General features: G+C 47.9%; 1 pseudogene across 1 annotated transcript in view; it reads left to right on the top strand.

Moving 5' to 3' along the window:
* LOC309552507 overlaps positions 1-15,747 on the top strand; it is a 158,846-nt pseudogene that overhangs the window by 18,944 nt on the left and 124,155 nt on the right. Inside the window, exon 4 of the transcript in view lies at positions 2,034-2,207. The product of the transcript in view is annotated as an uncharacterized misc_RNA (transcript). The remainder of the gene's footprint in view (positions 1-2,033; positions 2,208-15,747) is intronic.

Genomic DNA, 15,747 nt, shown 5'->3' with positions numbered 1-15,747 from the left:
CAGAGCACTGATGGTCTCTGCCCAGCATCAGAACCAGAGATGAAGAATCCGGGAGACAGTCCCTGCAAGATATCTTCTCAGCGGCTGGTAACTACACCAGGAGAAAAGCAAGTACCGTTTTCTCCCCAAATGCATAGCCCTACCAGCCTCCATTCCCTACCAGCGGAAGTGCTGGCATCAGGGCAGAGGATTATTCAGCTCCCCCCAATATCTGCAACCCAGCCCCGGATCAGAGGAGTGCAGACAGCTGTTCCCACTCTGCAGCGGCTGTTTTTATTCATGGGAGACACTATGTGCAATTTTGCTCCCCAGCGCCAGAGTCATACTTTTACTTTTCCTGGTTGCCTGGGGTGGAAGTTTGTGACTAACGCAGGTCCAGACCAGTTGAGGGTCAGGAACCTCGTTAGTCTGTTTTTAAAAGGGGAGACATGTGACAGAACCCACTGTCACTGTGTGTTTTGGAGGGGACTGTGCGCAAGCCTCCTACTGACAGACTATGGGCCAGAAGCTACTGGAGTTTGGCACTGCAGCCTTTTGACTTTACCATCCACTACTGCCCTGGGAAGCAAAACGGCAACGCCGACAAATTATCCAGGCAAACAGACATTGACTCTTTGGGACTTGTTACCTGACTAACTCAGGCACAGACCAGTTGGAGGTCTAGTACCTGGATTAGTCTACCTTTGGGGGGAAGAGATGTGACGGTACTAACCATCACTATGGGTGACGGATCACCCTGTCCCTGGATTGTAAACCCCTTTGTGTCATTTTCTTATGAGTTTGGGACATTGCATTTTATTTTCCCTTTATTCATCCTCTGAACAACTGACTCATGGCATTGAGTTAATGTAATGTAATGTTACAACCCATCCCCCCCCCCCCCCTCCTGTTTCTGTGTCTAATTGTGTGGACAATGGTCTGAGCTGGAGACATTTCTCCGCAGGGGGTGTGTATTAAGAGACTGTTTCAATGTAAAAATGTTCAGTTCCCATTGGCTTGCTCCTTGTCCCCTTCCCCCTCTGTGGCCAGGCTAAAGGGAGTTTCCCTAACTGTGTGTAAAACTGTGTCTTGGAATGTAATAAACAGTTTAAGCTCTGCATGGTTAACCCTCAACACCTGTGTGGATTGTCTCGTGATTGAGGGGTTAAGGGCTGGATATGGCTTCTCCGCAGGCTGTGGGTGCGTTTGGAAGACAGGAGACACAGGTCCGGCGAATGTGCTCAGCTGGGGTACTAAGATCCGTTACAGATCCTAACACATTACCCAGTAGTTACCACTATAGATCCTAACACATTACCCAGTCCATACCAGTATAGATCCTAACACATTACCCAGTCCATACCAGTATAGATCCTAACACATTACCCAGTCCATACCAGTATAGATCCTAACACATTACCCAGTCCATACCAGTATAGATCCTAACACATTACCCAGTCCATACTAGTATAGATCCTAACATATTACCCAGTCCACACCAGTATAGATCCTAACACATTACCCTGTCCATACCAGTATAGATCCTAACACATTACCCAGTCCATACCAGTATAGATCCTAAAACATTAGCCAGTCCATACCAGTATAGATCCTAACGCATTAGCCAGTCCATTCCAGTATAGATCCTAACGCAATAACCCAGTCCATACCAGTATAGATCCTAAAACATTACCCAGTCTATACCAGTATAGATCCTAACACATTACCCAGTCTATACCAGTATAGATCCTAACACATTACCCAGTCTATACCAGTATAGATCCTAACATATTACCCAGTCCATACCAGTATAGATATCCATCATGATATTTTTCCCCATTGAGATCTGAGGTGTTTTCAAAGTGTTGCTTTAATATTTTTTGAGCAGTGTATGTATGTATATATATATATATATATATATATATATATATATATATATATATATATATATATATTATAAAATGTATTTTTACATATGACCAAATGCTGAGAAAGCATGCCTGGACCTGACTGTACGGTGCTATTTTCTCCCCCCTCCCCCCCCCTGTGTCCAGTTTGCTCAGATGCCGTCCAGATTCAGCAGCGGTGACCACCCTGACGAAGACGGAAGGAAAATGACCCTCATACAGTACGACTTCCCCTGGGGCAAAGAGCCAATTGAACGCCTCGGCAGCCTAGATGACTCCGCCCTCACCCAGATGCACCGTGGGCCCATCGCTCATCTTCAGGTATGTCACACGACTACACGCAGAATCAATCAATCAATGTCATTTCCAATCCTTTTACTTGCAGCGATCATTAAAGGGCAACTCCCAGTTTCGTGGGGAAAAAATTTAGTAAAAAAAAATAATATATAGAATTGTGACAGTAGTTATATTGTAATTGTATGTTCTTAACCACTTCTGCCCCGGAAGATTTTACCCCCTTAATGACCAGGCCCTATTTTGCAATTCGGCACTGCGTAACTTCAACGGACAATTGTGCGGTCGTGCGACGCTGTACCCAAACTAAATTGACGTCCTTTTTTTCCCCACAAACCGAGCTTTCTTTTGGTGGTATTTGACCACCTGTACGATTTTTATTTTTTACGCTAATAAAACAAAAAGAGCGACAATTTTGAAAAAAATATTTTTTTCACATTCTGCTATATAACATTCCAAAAAAAAAATTAAAAATGTAAATTTTTTTAACATTTTAGGCCAATTTTTCTGCTACATATTTTTAGTAAAAAAAAATGAAATAAGCGTATTTTGATTGGTTTGCGCAAAATTTATTGCGTTTACTAACTAAGGGTAAGATTTATGTCATTTTTGTTGTTGTGGTGTTTTTTTTTTTTTTTATTAGTAATGACGGTGATCTGCGATATTTTTTTTTTTTTTAGCGGGACTGCGACATTGTGGCGGACAGATCTGACCCCTGACTGACATTTTTGACACTTTTGGGGAGACCAGTGACATTACTGCAGTAATCAGTGCTAAAAATATGCACTGTTAATGTAATATTGACTTTGACAGGGAAGGGGTTAACCCTGTTGGTGATCAAGGGGTTAAATGTGAGCCCAAGGGAGTGATTCTAACTGTGGGGGGGGGGCGTGGCTTGTAAAATGATCATAGAGACATGTGATCCTATATAGAAGGATCACAGGAGCTCTGTGATCATTCCAGGGAGAAGAACGGTCAGCTGTGTTTACAACATCCGACCGTCCTTCTCTCTCAGCGGGGAGCGATCGCGGGTGTCAGGCGGCAATCCGAGGCGCCTGCCCGCGGCATCGGCTTCTCCGCTGACGAGCGGGGGCCGGAGTGCGCCGCCAGTGGCACACGCTCGCCCCCTAGACTCCCCAGAGCAAGCGCCGTACATGTACGGCGATTTGCCTGGAAGCGGCTGCCTGCCCGCAGTACATCTGCGTCGGGCGGTCGGCAAGCAGTTAAAAATGACCTTTCCGTTTTTAATCTGCAGTTGCTGTAATTTTCTGTAAAATGCAATATGGCCACCTGGAGGCGCTGTGTACACATATAGACAGAGCGCAATTTCCTGCTGGTGTGATTGGCTCGCTGATTTTCCCAGAAGTCTGCACTGAGATACAAGTCAGATTTTTGGGCATCACATTTTTGGTGAGATACTCCGAATAGGAAATCACGTCTACAGGGATGCAGACCCTGCCACTTTCTTCATTAAAGCCCTGCAGGTGCAGCAGCTGATTGATAATTATAAAGTCACTCCCATTCACATTCACTTTGCACATGGACACAGAGGAACAAACAATGATTTCTTTAGAATAACAAAAGGAAGGAATCTACAACAAGGTTTGCTACAATCCCTGCAATGTACAGAGATCACCCAAGGGGGGGGGGGGGGGTTCTTCTCAACAAGAGTGGAGTTATTCTTTAACCACTTGCCGACCGCCCCAAGTACATATACTGCGGCGGTCAGCCCCCCCCCCCCCCCGGCAAAGTGACGTATGGGTACATCACTCGCCCGCGATCCAATAGGGGGCGAGAGCGCGTCGCGGAGGCGCGCTCCCGCTCGTTCACTGCCATCCCAGTGCGATTGACCAGCGGCTCCGATGTCCACTGGCCATTCTCGATCTCCCGCTGGAGAGGGAGAAAGGCAGGCGGCTGATGTAAACAAAGCCGTCTGTCATTCTCCCTGATGTAACTGTAGAGATCATATGATCCTCCTATGTAAGATCGTATGTCTCTGTGATTACATCAAAAGCCACGCCCCTTTACAGTTAGAAGCACACCCCTAGGGACACACTTAACCCCTTGATCTCTAATAAAGTTAACCCCTTCCCTGCCAGTGTCATTTTTACAGTAACAGAGCATATTTATAGCACTGATTACTGCAGTAATGTCACTGGTACCCCCAAAAGTGTCAAAAATGTCTGCCGCAATGTCGCAGCCCCACAAAAAAAATCGCAGATCGCCGCCATTACTAGTTAAAAAAAAAAAACAATAAAAATGACAAAAATCTTTCCCGTAGTTAGTAAACGCAATAACTTTTGCGCAAACCAATCAAATTACGCTTATTGCGATTTTTTTCACCAAAAATATGTAGCAGAAAACAAATTGGCCTAAAATGTTAAAAAATTTTGATTTTTAAATTTTTTTTTTTTGGGGGGGGGGGGGGAGATTTCATATAAAAAAAATGTGAAAAAATATTGTTGTTTTTTCAAAATTGTCGCTCTTTTTTTGTTTATAGCGCAAACAGTAAAAATCGCACAGGTGATCAAATACCACCAAAAGAAAGCTATGTTTGTGGGACAAAAAGGACGTCAATTTCATTTAGGTACAGCGTCGCACGTCCGCGCAATTGTCCGTTAAAGTCACGCAGTGCCGAATCGCAAAATAGAGCCTGGTCTTTGAGCAGCCAAATCCTCCGGGGCTTAAGTGGTTAAAATATTCCCTGGTGATCCTGCCATATAAGACATTTCCTGGTATGGGGTGACAACGCTCTGTCCCTGTCCCCCAATTGTGCTCTTGCGTTGTCGTACAAGCTTAGTATGGCTTTTTCAGCGCAAAGTCCAGTGTTGTCACCATCAGGAAACTGATGCCAGGCAGCCATCACTGGACTGTTTATAATTGTGAAGTAGCTACATAGAGGCTGCAGGAGATCAGCAGGACGTAATGGAATAGTTTATAATGCGCAGAGCAAACTGAGGAACAGCGCTGAGATCATGGCAGTGGAGTGGCTTAGTGGTTAGCACTTTTGCCTTGCAGCACTGGTATCCTCAGTTCAGATCCTGTCCATGACAATGCAAACGAAATGCCGTCCACTCAGAGTCCACATCGGCACCCCCTGGAAGTCTGTCACACTGTGTATGTGTAAGCCTAGTCTGTACATTATACACAGGCAGTACAGGGGTCTCCTTTGTGATTCTCTCCATGTTACCACAAGGTGGCACTAATCTTACATTTTTGCAATATTGGAGTTTGATTGCGGAAAGATCGGATTTGCTTTCCAATAGACTGACATTAGGAATGCAGGAAGACGGTCTACGGGGGGAGGGGTACTCATGGGGTCCTTACTAGTTTTCTGCACTTTAGCATTCCTGACAAGTTCCACTCCACCTGCTTGTCCCTCCAATTTTTAATGGTTTAACCTGAAAATCAATCCCATAAACTGGTGAGATGAGGCCACTAGATGAGAAAGTTTCATGATAATGTTATTTCCTGCGCACGTGCGTGTTTATTAATTATTGTTAATTGGGTTCTCCTGGTGTGCAAGCAGGGCTGTTGTGTCTCTCTAGTGCGCATTTGCTGTTTTTGCACCATTCTAGTGTGCTTGCACAGGTATTGTGTTCCTATAGCATGCATGAATATGTCCTTCTGGAGCGCATGTGCGGTTATTGTGTCCCTCTGGAGCGCATGTGCGGTTATTGTGTCCCTCTAGTGCCCATGTGCGGTTATTGTGTCCCTCTAGTGCCCATGTGCGGTTATTGTGTTCCTCTAGTGCCCATGTGTGGATATTGTGTCCCTCTAGTGCCCATGTGCGGTTATTGTGTCCCTCTAGTGCGCATGTGCGGATATTGTGTCCCTCTAGTACCCATGTGCGGTTGTGTCCCTCTAGTGCACATGTGTGGTTATTGTGTCCCTCTAGTGCTCATGTGCGGTTATTGTGTCCCTCTAGTGCCCATGTGTGGATATTGTGTCCCTCTAGTGCGCATGTGCGGTTATTGTGTCCCTCTGGTGCGCATGTGCAGTTATTGTGTCCCTCTGGTGCGCATGTGCGGTTATTGTGTCCCTCTAGTGCGCATGTGCGGTTATTGTGTCCCTCTGGTGCGCATGTGCGGTTATTGTGTCCCTCTGGTGCGCATGTGCGGTTATTATGTCCCTCTGGTGCGCATGTGCGGTTATTGTGTCCCTCTGGTGCGCATGTGCGGTTATTGTGTCCCTCTAGTGCGCATGTGCGGTTATTGTGTCCCTCTAGTGCGCATCTGCGGTTATTGTGTCCCTCTAGTGCGCATGTGCGGATATTGTGTCCCTGTAGTACCCATGTGCGGTGGTGTCCCTCTAGTGCCCATGTGCGGTTATTGTGTCCCTCTAGTGCGCATGTGCGGTTATTGTGTCCCTCTAGTGCGCATGTGCGGTTATTGTGTCCCTCTAGTGCCCATGTGCGGTTATTGTGTCCCTCTAGTGCACATGTGCGGTTATTGTGTCCCTCTAGTGCCCATGTGCGGTTATTGTGTCCCTCTAGTGCCCATGTGCGTTTATTGTGTCCCTCTAGTGCCCATGTGCGGTTATTGTGTCCCTCTAGTGCACATGTGCGGTTACTGTGTCCCTCTAGTGCGCATGTGTGGATATTGTGTCCCTCTAGTGCCCATGTGCGGTTATTGTGTCCCTCTAGTGCACATGTGCGGTTATTGTGTCCCTCTAGTGCGCATGTGCGGTTATTGTGTCCCTCTGGTGCGCATGTGCGGTTATTGTGTCCCTCTGGTGCGCATGTGCGGTTATTGTGTCCCTCTGGTGCGCATGTGCGGTTATTGTGTCCCTCTAGTGCGCATCTGCGGTTATTGTGTCCCTCTAGTGCGCATGTGCGGATATTGTGTCCCTCTCGTGCGCATCTGCGGTTATTGTGTCCCTCTAGTGCGCATGTGCGGATATTGTGTCCCTGTAGTACCCATGTGCGGTGGTGTCCCTCTAGTGCACATGTGCGGTTATTGTGTCCCTCTAGTGCTCATGTGCGGTTATTGTGTCCCTCTAGTGCCTATGTGTGGATATTGTGTCCCTCTAGTGCTCATGTGCGGTTATTGTGTCCCTCTAGTGCGCATGTGCGTTTATTGTGTCCCTCAATTTTGGTGGGGGGTGGATGTAGTACCCTCCTAGGTAGGTGCTAGGTTGGTAAAAGCTTAGCAGCTCTATCTGCTTATCAGGGGAGCCCGATTGTTAGTTCTGCCTGTTGCATGTGTCCAGGGTGTGATTCATTTGGGCTGAGGGAGTGTCCCCGCTGTATCCAATGGGAGAGCCTGTTGGACAGTGGAGGAAACCCAGCCAGTGACACACAGGCTTTTGTGGCTGTCCTAATGGGTTGGCAAAACAGTGGTGCATTCTGGGATAGGTCATAAAAGCCGGGGGCACATGTGACAGGGTGTCTTTGGGCAGGAAGTCAGGTCCCAGGAGGAGGGTGACGGTTGTCAGCAAGGAAGGTGGTCACAGGCGGTCGGCCTAGTGGACCAAGTGTGTGATGCTGAGCCAGGAGGGCCAGGATACTGACGAGTGGAGCTGAAGGCAGAGCAACCCAGGGAAAAACAGTGTCCTTGAGTATTGGGAAGCTTGCCAGGGGTCTGCCCAGTAAGGGGACCACTCCAGTGGAGAGTCAGTGGACAAGGGCTAGCATGCATGGGAAGTGAGAAAGGGGGTGCTAGGTTAGGACCCTGAAGAGGAATTCATTCAGGAACATATCTTTTACTTCACAAGGTGAAGTGGCAAGGTGAAGCAGCGGCCTTGCCGCACACACTACAGTCAGTTTTCCTCAGAAATTGTGCATAGTTCAAGTTGGAGTATCCCACTCATCCCTTCTCCCATCCAAGTTCTAAAATTAAACACAAAAACCAAATTCCCTTGACTGTTCATTGTCTGAGCCAAGTCATAAAGTGATAAGTTTTACAGACTGTTGCTATGGGTAACCCAGGGGAATCCACACTGAGCAGCTCCCTAGGGGGGCAGTGCTACAGATATATGGGGGCTCATTGAAGGGGGCAACTGATAGATGAATATTTGATATCTGATATTCTGATTGGGGTTTTGGATTTCTAGGAGCACTGTTACGGGAACACCTGATGTAAGGGGGCACTGTTATGGGGACACCTGATGTAAGGGGGCATTGTTATGAGAACACCTGATGTAAGGGGGCACTGTTATGGGAATACCTGATGTAAGGGGGCACTGTTATGGGAACACCTGATGTAAGGGGGCACTGTTATGGGAACACCTGATGTAAGGGGGCACTGTTATGGTAACACCTGATGTAAGGGGGCACTGTTATGGGAACACCTGATGTAAGGGGGCATTGTTATGAGAACACCTGATGTAAGGGGGCACTGTTATGGGAACACCTGATGTAAGGGGGCACTGTTATGAGAACACCTGATGTAAGGGGACATTGTTATGAGGACACTGGATGTAACGGGGCACTGTTATGGGGACACCTGATGTAAGGGGACACTGTTATGAGGACACCTGATGTAAGGGGACACCTGATGTAAGGGGACACTGTTATGAGAACACCTCATGTAAGGGGGCACTGTTATGGGGACAACTGATGTAAGGGGGCACTGTTATGGGGACACCTGATGGGGACACCTGATGTAAGGGGACACAATTATGAGAACACCTGATGTAAGGGGGCATTGTTATGGGGATACCTGATGTAAGGGGGCACTGTTATGGGGACACCTGATGTAAGGGGGCACTGTTATGGGGACACCTGATGTAAGTGGGCACTGTTATGAGAACACCTGATGTAAGGGGCACTGTTATGGGGACACCTGATGTAAGGGGACACTGTTATGAGGACACTGGATGTAAGGGGACACCTGATGTAAGGGGACACTATTATGAGAACACCTGATGTAAGGGGGCACTGTTATGGGGATACCTGATGTAAGGGGGCACTGTTATGGGAACACCTGATGTAAGGGGGCACTGTTATGGGAACACCTGATGTAAGGGGGCACTGTTATGGGAACACCTGATGTAAGGGGCACTGTTATGGGAACACCTGATGTAAGGGGACACTGTTATGAGGACACCTGATGTAAGGGGACACTGTTATGAGGACACCTGCTGTAAGGGGACACTTTTATGAGGACACCTGATGTATGGGGACACTGTTATGAGGACACCTGATGTAAGGGGGCATTGTTATGGGAACACCTGATGTAAGGGGACACTGTTATGGGAACACCTGATGTAAGGGGACACTGTTATGGGAACACCTGATGTAAGAGGACACTGTTATGAGGACACCTGATGTAAGGGGACATTGTTATGGGAACACCTGATGTAAGGGGACACTGTTATGGGAACACCTGATGTAAGGGGACACTGTTATGAGGACTCTGGATGTAAGGGGACACTGTTATGGGAACACCTGATGTAAGGGGGCACTGTTTTGGGGACACCTGATGTAAGGGGGCACTGTTATGGGAACACCTGATGTAAGGGGGCACTGTTATGGGAACACCCGATGTAAGGGGGCACTGTTATGGGGACACCTGATGTAAGGGTACACTGTTATGAGGACACTGGATGTAAGGGGACACCTCATGTAAATGGGCAGGCACTGTTATGGGAACACCTGATGTAAGGGGGCACTGTTATGAGAACACCTGATGTAAGGGGGCACTGTTATGGGGACACCTGATGTAAGGGTACACTGTTATGAGGACACTGGATGTAAGGGGACACCTGATGTAAGGGGGCAGGCACTGTTATGGGAACACCTGATGACAGGGGACACTGTTATGGGAACACCTGATGTAAGGGGACACTGTTATGAGAACACCTGATGTAAAGGGGCACTGTTATGAGAACTCCTGATGTAAGGGGGCACTGTTATGAGAACACCTGATGTAAGGGGGCACTGTTATGGGAACACCTGATGTAAGGGGGCACTGTTATGAGAACACCTGATGTAAGGGGGCACTGTTATGAGAACACCTGATGTAAGGGGGCACTGTTATGAGAACACCTGATGTAAGGCGACACTGTTATGGGAACACCTGATGTAAGGGGACATTGTTATGGGAACACCTGATTTAAGGGGACACTGTTATGAGAACACCTAATGTAAGGGGGCACTGTTATGGGAACACCTGATGTAAGGGGACACTGTTATGGGGACACCTGATGTAAGGGGGCACTGTTATGGGGACACCTGATGTAAGGGGACACTGTTATGAGAACACCTGATTTAAGGGGGCACTGTTATGGGGACACCTGATGCAAGGGGGCACTGTTATGCGGACACCTGTTGTAAGGGGGCACTGTTATGGGAACACCTGATGTAAGGGGGCACTGTTATGTGGACACCTGATGTAAGGGGGCACTGTTATGGGGATATCTGATGTAAGGGGGCACTGTTATGAGGACACTGGATGTAAGGGGACACCTGATGTAAGGGGGCACTGTTATGGGAACACCTGATGTAAGGGGGCACTGTTAAGGGGACACTGGATGTAAGGGTACACCTGGTATAAAGGGGTATCTTGATTGGGGTAACTGATCTAAGACAATATTCTGATGGGGCATCTGATATGTGGTGGCAACTGATATATGAAGGTATTCTGATTGGGGTTCTTGATTTATGGGGAACTCAAATGAAGACACCTGATGTGAAGTGGTTCTATTTTCTTTCACTTGAAATATGGATGTGATTGGCCTACTTTTATGTTTTATTGAATAGTTATTTATTTGTCTTCCATCTTGTTTCTGGTAAAGATAGTTGTTTGTGGAAGGGCAGAATAAAAGGGCACAGCCAGTGAAAGTGGAAGAATAGGAATGATCACAGAAAGGAGAAGAGGATTCCCCGAAAGGCAGAATCCGGGGCTCAGAGAAGACCGGTCACCATGAACAGATCCAAGGGCAAGACACCACTGGAAGCTCTGAGGATCAGAACTAATCAGCTGCACTGGTCGGAGGTAAAGTCTAATCTATTAAAATGTCTTTGCTACAAGTCACCCCCCAGTATCTGCTGATACCCCAGACCACCGCCCAGTTTGATCCATTTACACTTCAGTTCATTCTCCAGTATATTTGGACAGTATCACAGGTCATACTCCATTCTACCAATACTCCAGTCCACCCTCTGGATCAGGATCATCAATAGGGGGGTACAGGCAGGGCTCGAGTCCTGCAGGAATGCCGTTCCCTTTAGCAGCTGTGTCCTGCAGGACTGCCCTTTCAAAAAGGAAAAACTGTGCTGCCCCCCCCCCCCCCCAAACCACCACTGTCAGAAGAGGGCTCTGTTTCCTGCCCATTCTCCCTCCTGTCAGCAGTGGGGAAGAGAATGCAGAGAATCGGGGCGGCTGTGTCTCACACTGTTCTGGCAAGCGCTGCTCCCGAGAACACAGCAGCACGAGGAGGAGGAGAGGCTCTTCTCCCCCCACGCCTCCTCCTCCTCCTGCTGCTGCTGTGTTCTTGGGAGAGGCACTTGCTAGCACAGCCACTCACTATATATCTTTCCTCTCCTATTGGCAAGAGGAAAAAAAAAAGAAGCAGAGAGGATGGTGGGACATGTTGTCCCGAGGACTGGGGGAAACTGCAGCCCCCAGCATGACCAGCTGAAGAGAAAGGAAAGAAAGGGTGGCAAGTAGAACACTGCCGGTGGCAAGTGACATGCTGCATCTGGTGGCAGGCTGAGGTTGGCAAGTGGCACACTGCATCTGGTGGCCAGCTGCAGGTGGCAAGTGACACGCTGCATCTGGGAGAAGGTGATGATGGCAAGTGACACGCTGCATCTGGGGACAGGCAATGGTGGCAAGTGACATGCTGCATCTGGTGGCAGGCTGAGGGTGGCCAGTGGCACACTGCATCTGGTGGCAGGCTTCGGGTGGCAAGTGACACACTGCATCTGGTGGCCAGCTGCGGGTGGCAAGTGACACATTGCATATGGCAGAAAGTGAGGGTGGCAAGTGACACACTGCATCTGGGGACAGGCAATGGTGGTAAGTGACATGCTGCATCTAGCAGAAGGTGACAGTGGCAAGTGACACACTGCATCTGGGGACAGGCAATGGTGGCAAGTGACATGCTGCATCTGGTGGCAGGCTGAGGGTGGCCAGTGGCACACTGCATCTGGTGGCAGGCTTTGGGTGGCAAGTGACACATTGCTTTTGGTGGCCAGCTGCGGGTGGCAAGTGACACGCTGCATCTGGCAGAAGGTGACAGTGGCAAGTGACACACTGCATCTGGCAGAAGGCGACAGTGGCAAGTGACACGCTACATCTGGGGACAGGCAATGGTGGCAAGTGACATGCTGCATCTGGGGACAGGCAATGGTGGCAAGTGACACGCTGCATCTGGCAGAAAGCGACAGTGACAAGTGACACGCTGCATCTGATGGCAGGCGACGGTGGCAAGTGACACGCTGCATCTGGAAGAAGGCGACAGTGGCAAATGACACGCTGCATCTGGGGACAGGCAATGGTGGCAAGTGACATGCTGCATCTGGCAGAAGGCAACCGTGGCAAGTGACACGCTGCATCTGGCAGAAGGCGACAGTGGCAAGTGACACGCTGCATCTGGCAGAAGGTGACAATGGCAAGTGACACGCTACATCTGGGGACAGGCAATGGTGGCAAGTGACACGCTGCATCTGGCAGAAGGCGACAGTGGCAATTGACACGCTGCATCTAGCAGAAGGCGACAGTGGCAAGTGACAAGCTGCATCTGGCAGAAGGCGACAGCGGCAAGTGACAAGCTACATCTGGGGACAGGCAATGGTGGCAAGTGACACGCTGCATCTGGCAGAAGGTGACAGCGGCAAGTGACACGCTGCATCTGATGGCAGACAACATGGGCAAGTGACACGCTGCATCTGATGGCAGGCGACGGTGGCAAGTGACAAGCTGTGTCTGGTGGATGGTGATGGTGGCACGCTGTATCTGGTGGCAAGTGACAAGCTGCATCTGGTAGCAGGTGACAGTGGCACACTGCATCTGGTGGCAAGTGACAAGCTCAGGGTTCCCACTGATTCTGCATTATGGTGAGTTGAACTATTTTATTATATATTACAATGTAATAATAAAAATAATGTGCTTCAATCATCCCGACACCATATCAACCATGGTGTCGGGATGATTTAAGTGCTAATACCAGCCATTTGCCCGACAAATCACAGCCACCGAATTCCCCGTCAACCTTGAAACTACACCCCCCCCCCCCACTCCAGTCCTTTTGTCATCTACAAAATCAGTCCCCCATGTCAAAAAGGTTTGCGAAACGCTGCTTTAAAGTGACATTACTTCCTCCTAGCGCTCTATGGAGGGGGCAGGGGAGGACATTACTGTGCGGGGAGGGGGTGAAGAGGGCAGAGGAGGACACTGATGTGGAGAGGTGAAAGGGGCACAGCAGGACACGGCAGTGGGGGGTCATGATATGAAGTGGGCAGAGAAGGACACTACTTGAGGGGGCAGAGGAGGACATTACTGTAGGGGAGGGTGAAGGAAGGAGGCAGAGGAGGACACTATTGTGTGGGGCAGTGTTGCCAACCACCCGTTAATTTACAGGCTGCCCGTAAATGTCTGTTACCGGCAGCGGCGCCCATAAAAAATATGGCTGTCCACAGCCTCTAACCATCTCTTGTACCATGTCCGCAGACTTGTATAAAGTACTCGAAATTTCTACTTGAGTAAAAGTACAAGTGCTCGATCAAAAAGTGACTTGAGTAGAAGTGGAAGTGCTCACAGAAAAAGTTACTTAAGTAGAAGTACTAAAGTATTCAACATTTTTTTTACTTAAGTATTGCAAGTAGTTTTTTCAAAAAAATTGCTACTTAAGTACTAAAAGTAAAAAGTACCAGTAGTTTTGAAAAAAAATTTCTACTCAAGTACTGAAAGTAGAAGTACAAGTACTGTGTTATGTAGTTATTAAAGAAAGAAGTCAAAAGTTTGAACATCATATTGTTTTTTATTATTTCAAATGATTTATTCAAATGATTAACCTGTGTTTGTTAGTAGTTTCTTGATGCACTTTAAGCGCTGTAGCACCATTTATTTGTTTGTTTCATATTTTCTTTTTATTGGAAAGATTTGGTATAGCAGCTTTTATTATACACAGCCTTTATTTTCGTATGCGCTGATTTACAAATGACATTATACACATTTTTTTGAGCTTTATGCAACCTGCCATCTACTGCTCTGGCAGTGGTAATTTTTTTAAAAGTAACGAGTAACTATGCAGCACAAAAAAAAATACTTGAGTAGAAGTATCGAAATCATCGAAAAAATGTAGTGAAGTAAAAGTAGAAGTAGGAGAAAAAAATTCTACTCTAGGAAAGTACAGATACCGCATTTTGGTACTTAAGTACAGTACTTAAGTAGTTCTACTTCGTTACTATACATCTCTGCATGTCCGCATCCTCTAGCCAGCTCCTGTACCATTTCTGCAGCTTCTGACCATCTCCTGTACCATATCTGCAGCTTCTGACCATCTCTTGTATCATGTCTTCAGGTTCTGACCATCTCTTGTACCATGTCCGCAGCTTCTGACCATCTCCTGTACCATGTCTGTAGCTTCTTACCACCTCCTGTATCATGTCCGCAGCCTCTAACCACCTCCTGCATCATGTCCACAGCCTCTAACCACCTCTCCTGTACCATGTCTGCAGCCTCTAACCATCTCTTTTATCATGTCTGCAATCTCTGACCATCTCTTGTCTTTTATCATGTCTGCAGTCTCTGAGGGAGAGTCTGGAGAGGACTCAAGAGTGGGAGCGCCGTCAGGATGGTGGTCACGGGAGAAGTCAGACATGTGTGGACTGTGGAGAAGAGACTATAGGATAAAACCAGAGCCACTGGAGCTGACTGACTGAGCCCTGCACGGTGCACCTGAGAGGAGGTCAGTGACCATGCTGCCAGGCCAGTCTGGGGGGGGGGGTTCACTGATGTAAAGGGGAGTGAATACAATAATGTAAGGGGACACTAATATAAAGGTTCCCCCTTATATCAGGACCCCTCACCTTAGTGCATTCACTCTGTGGAAGGTGGTCTCTGGTCACCAGAGTCCCCCCTCCCCCCCACATCAGAGTTCCCGGCATTCCCCTTTACATCAGTCTGCAGGATTCCCCCTTACAGTGCAAGAGGGAACTCTGTGGACGCTGATGTGAAGGGGAACTCTGATGTAAAGGGCAATGCTGCAGACCCTGATGTAAGTGGGAACTCTAATGGAAAGGGGAACACAGTGGACTCTGATATAAGGGGGTCTCTGGTCACCAGAGCCCCCCTTATATCAGTGTTCCCCTGTAGATCATAATCTGCAGCATTCCCCTTCCCTTGTACTGTAAGGGGAATTTCTGCACACTCTGACGTAAGGAGGAACTCTGTGCTGGCTGGGTTATTTTAACCTGACCTGAGACCTGAATGGATCCGAACACTCGCCATTATTACTCTTCCAGGAGATTTCTATCATGATTTTATTCTTTACAAATGAAAGATCTCTTTTCTATTTTTATAAAGATTTGTCTGATTTTTAGAACCTGAAAAGTCCTGAAGTATTACATAGTAGTTCTGATTCTTCAAAAAGCTGTTGACCCTGAAAACAGCCTAGA

This window comes from Pelophylax lessonae (genome assembly GCF_965119305.1).
Source record: "Pelophylax lessonae genome assembly, chromosome: 4".
NCBI lineage: Eukaryota > Metazoa > Chordata > Amphibia > Anura > Ranidae > Pelophylax > Pelophylax lessonae.
Note: the sequence above shows the minus strand (reverse complement) of the source record. Positions and strands in the feature narration are given on the sequence as shown.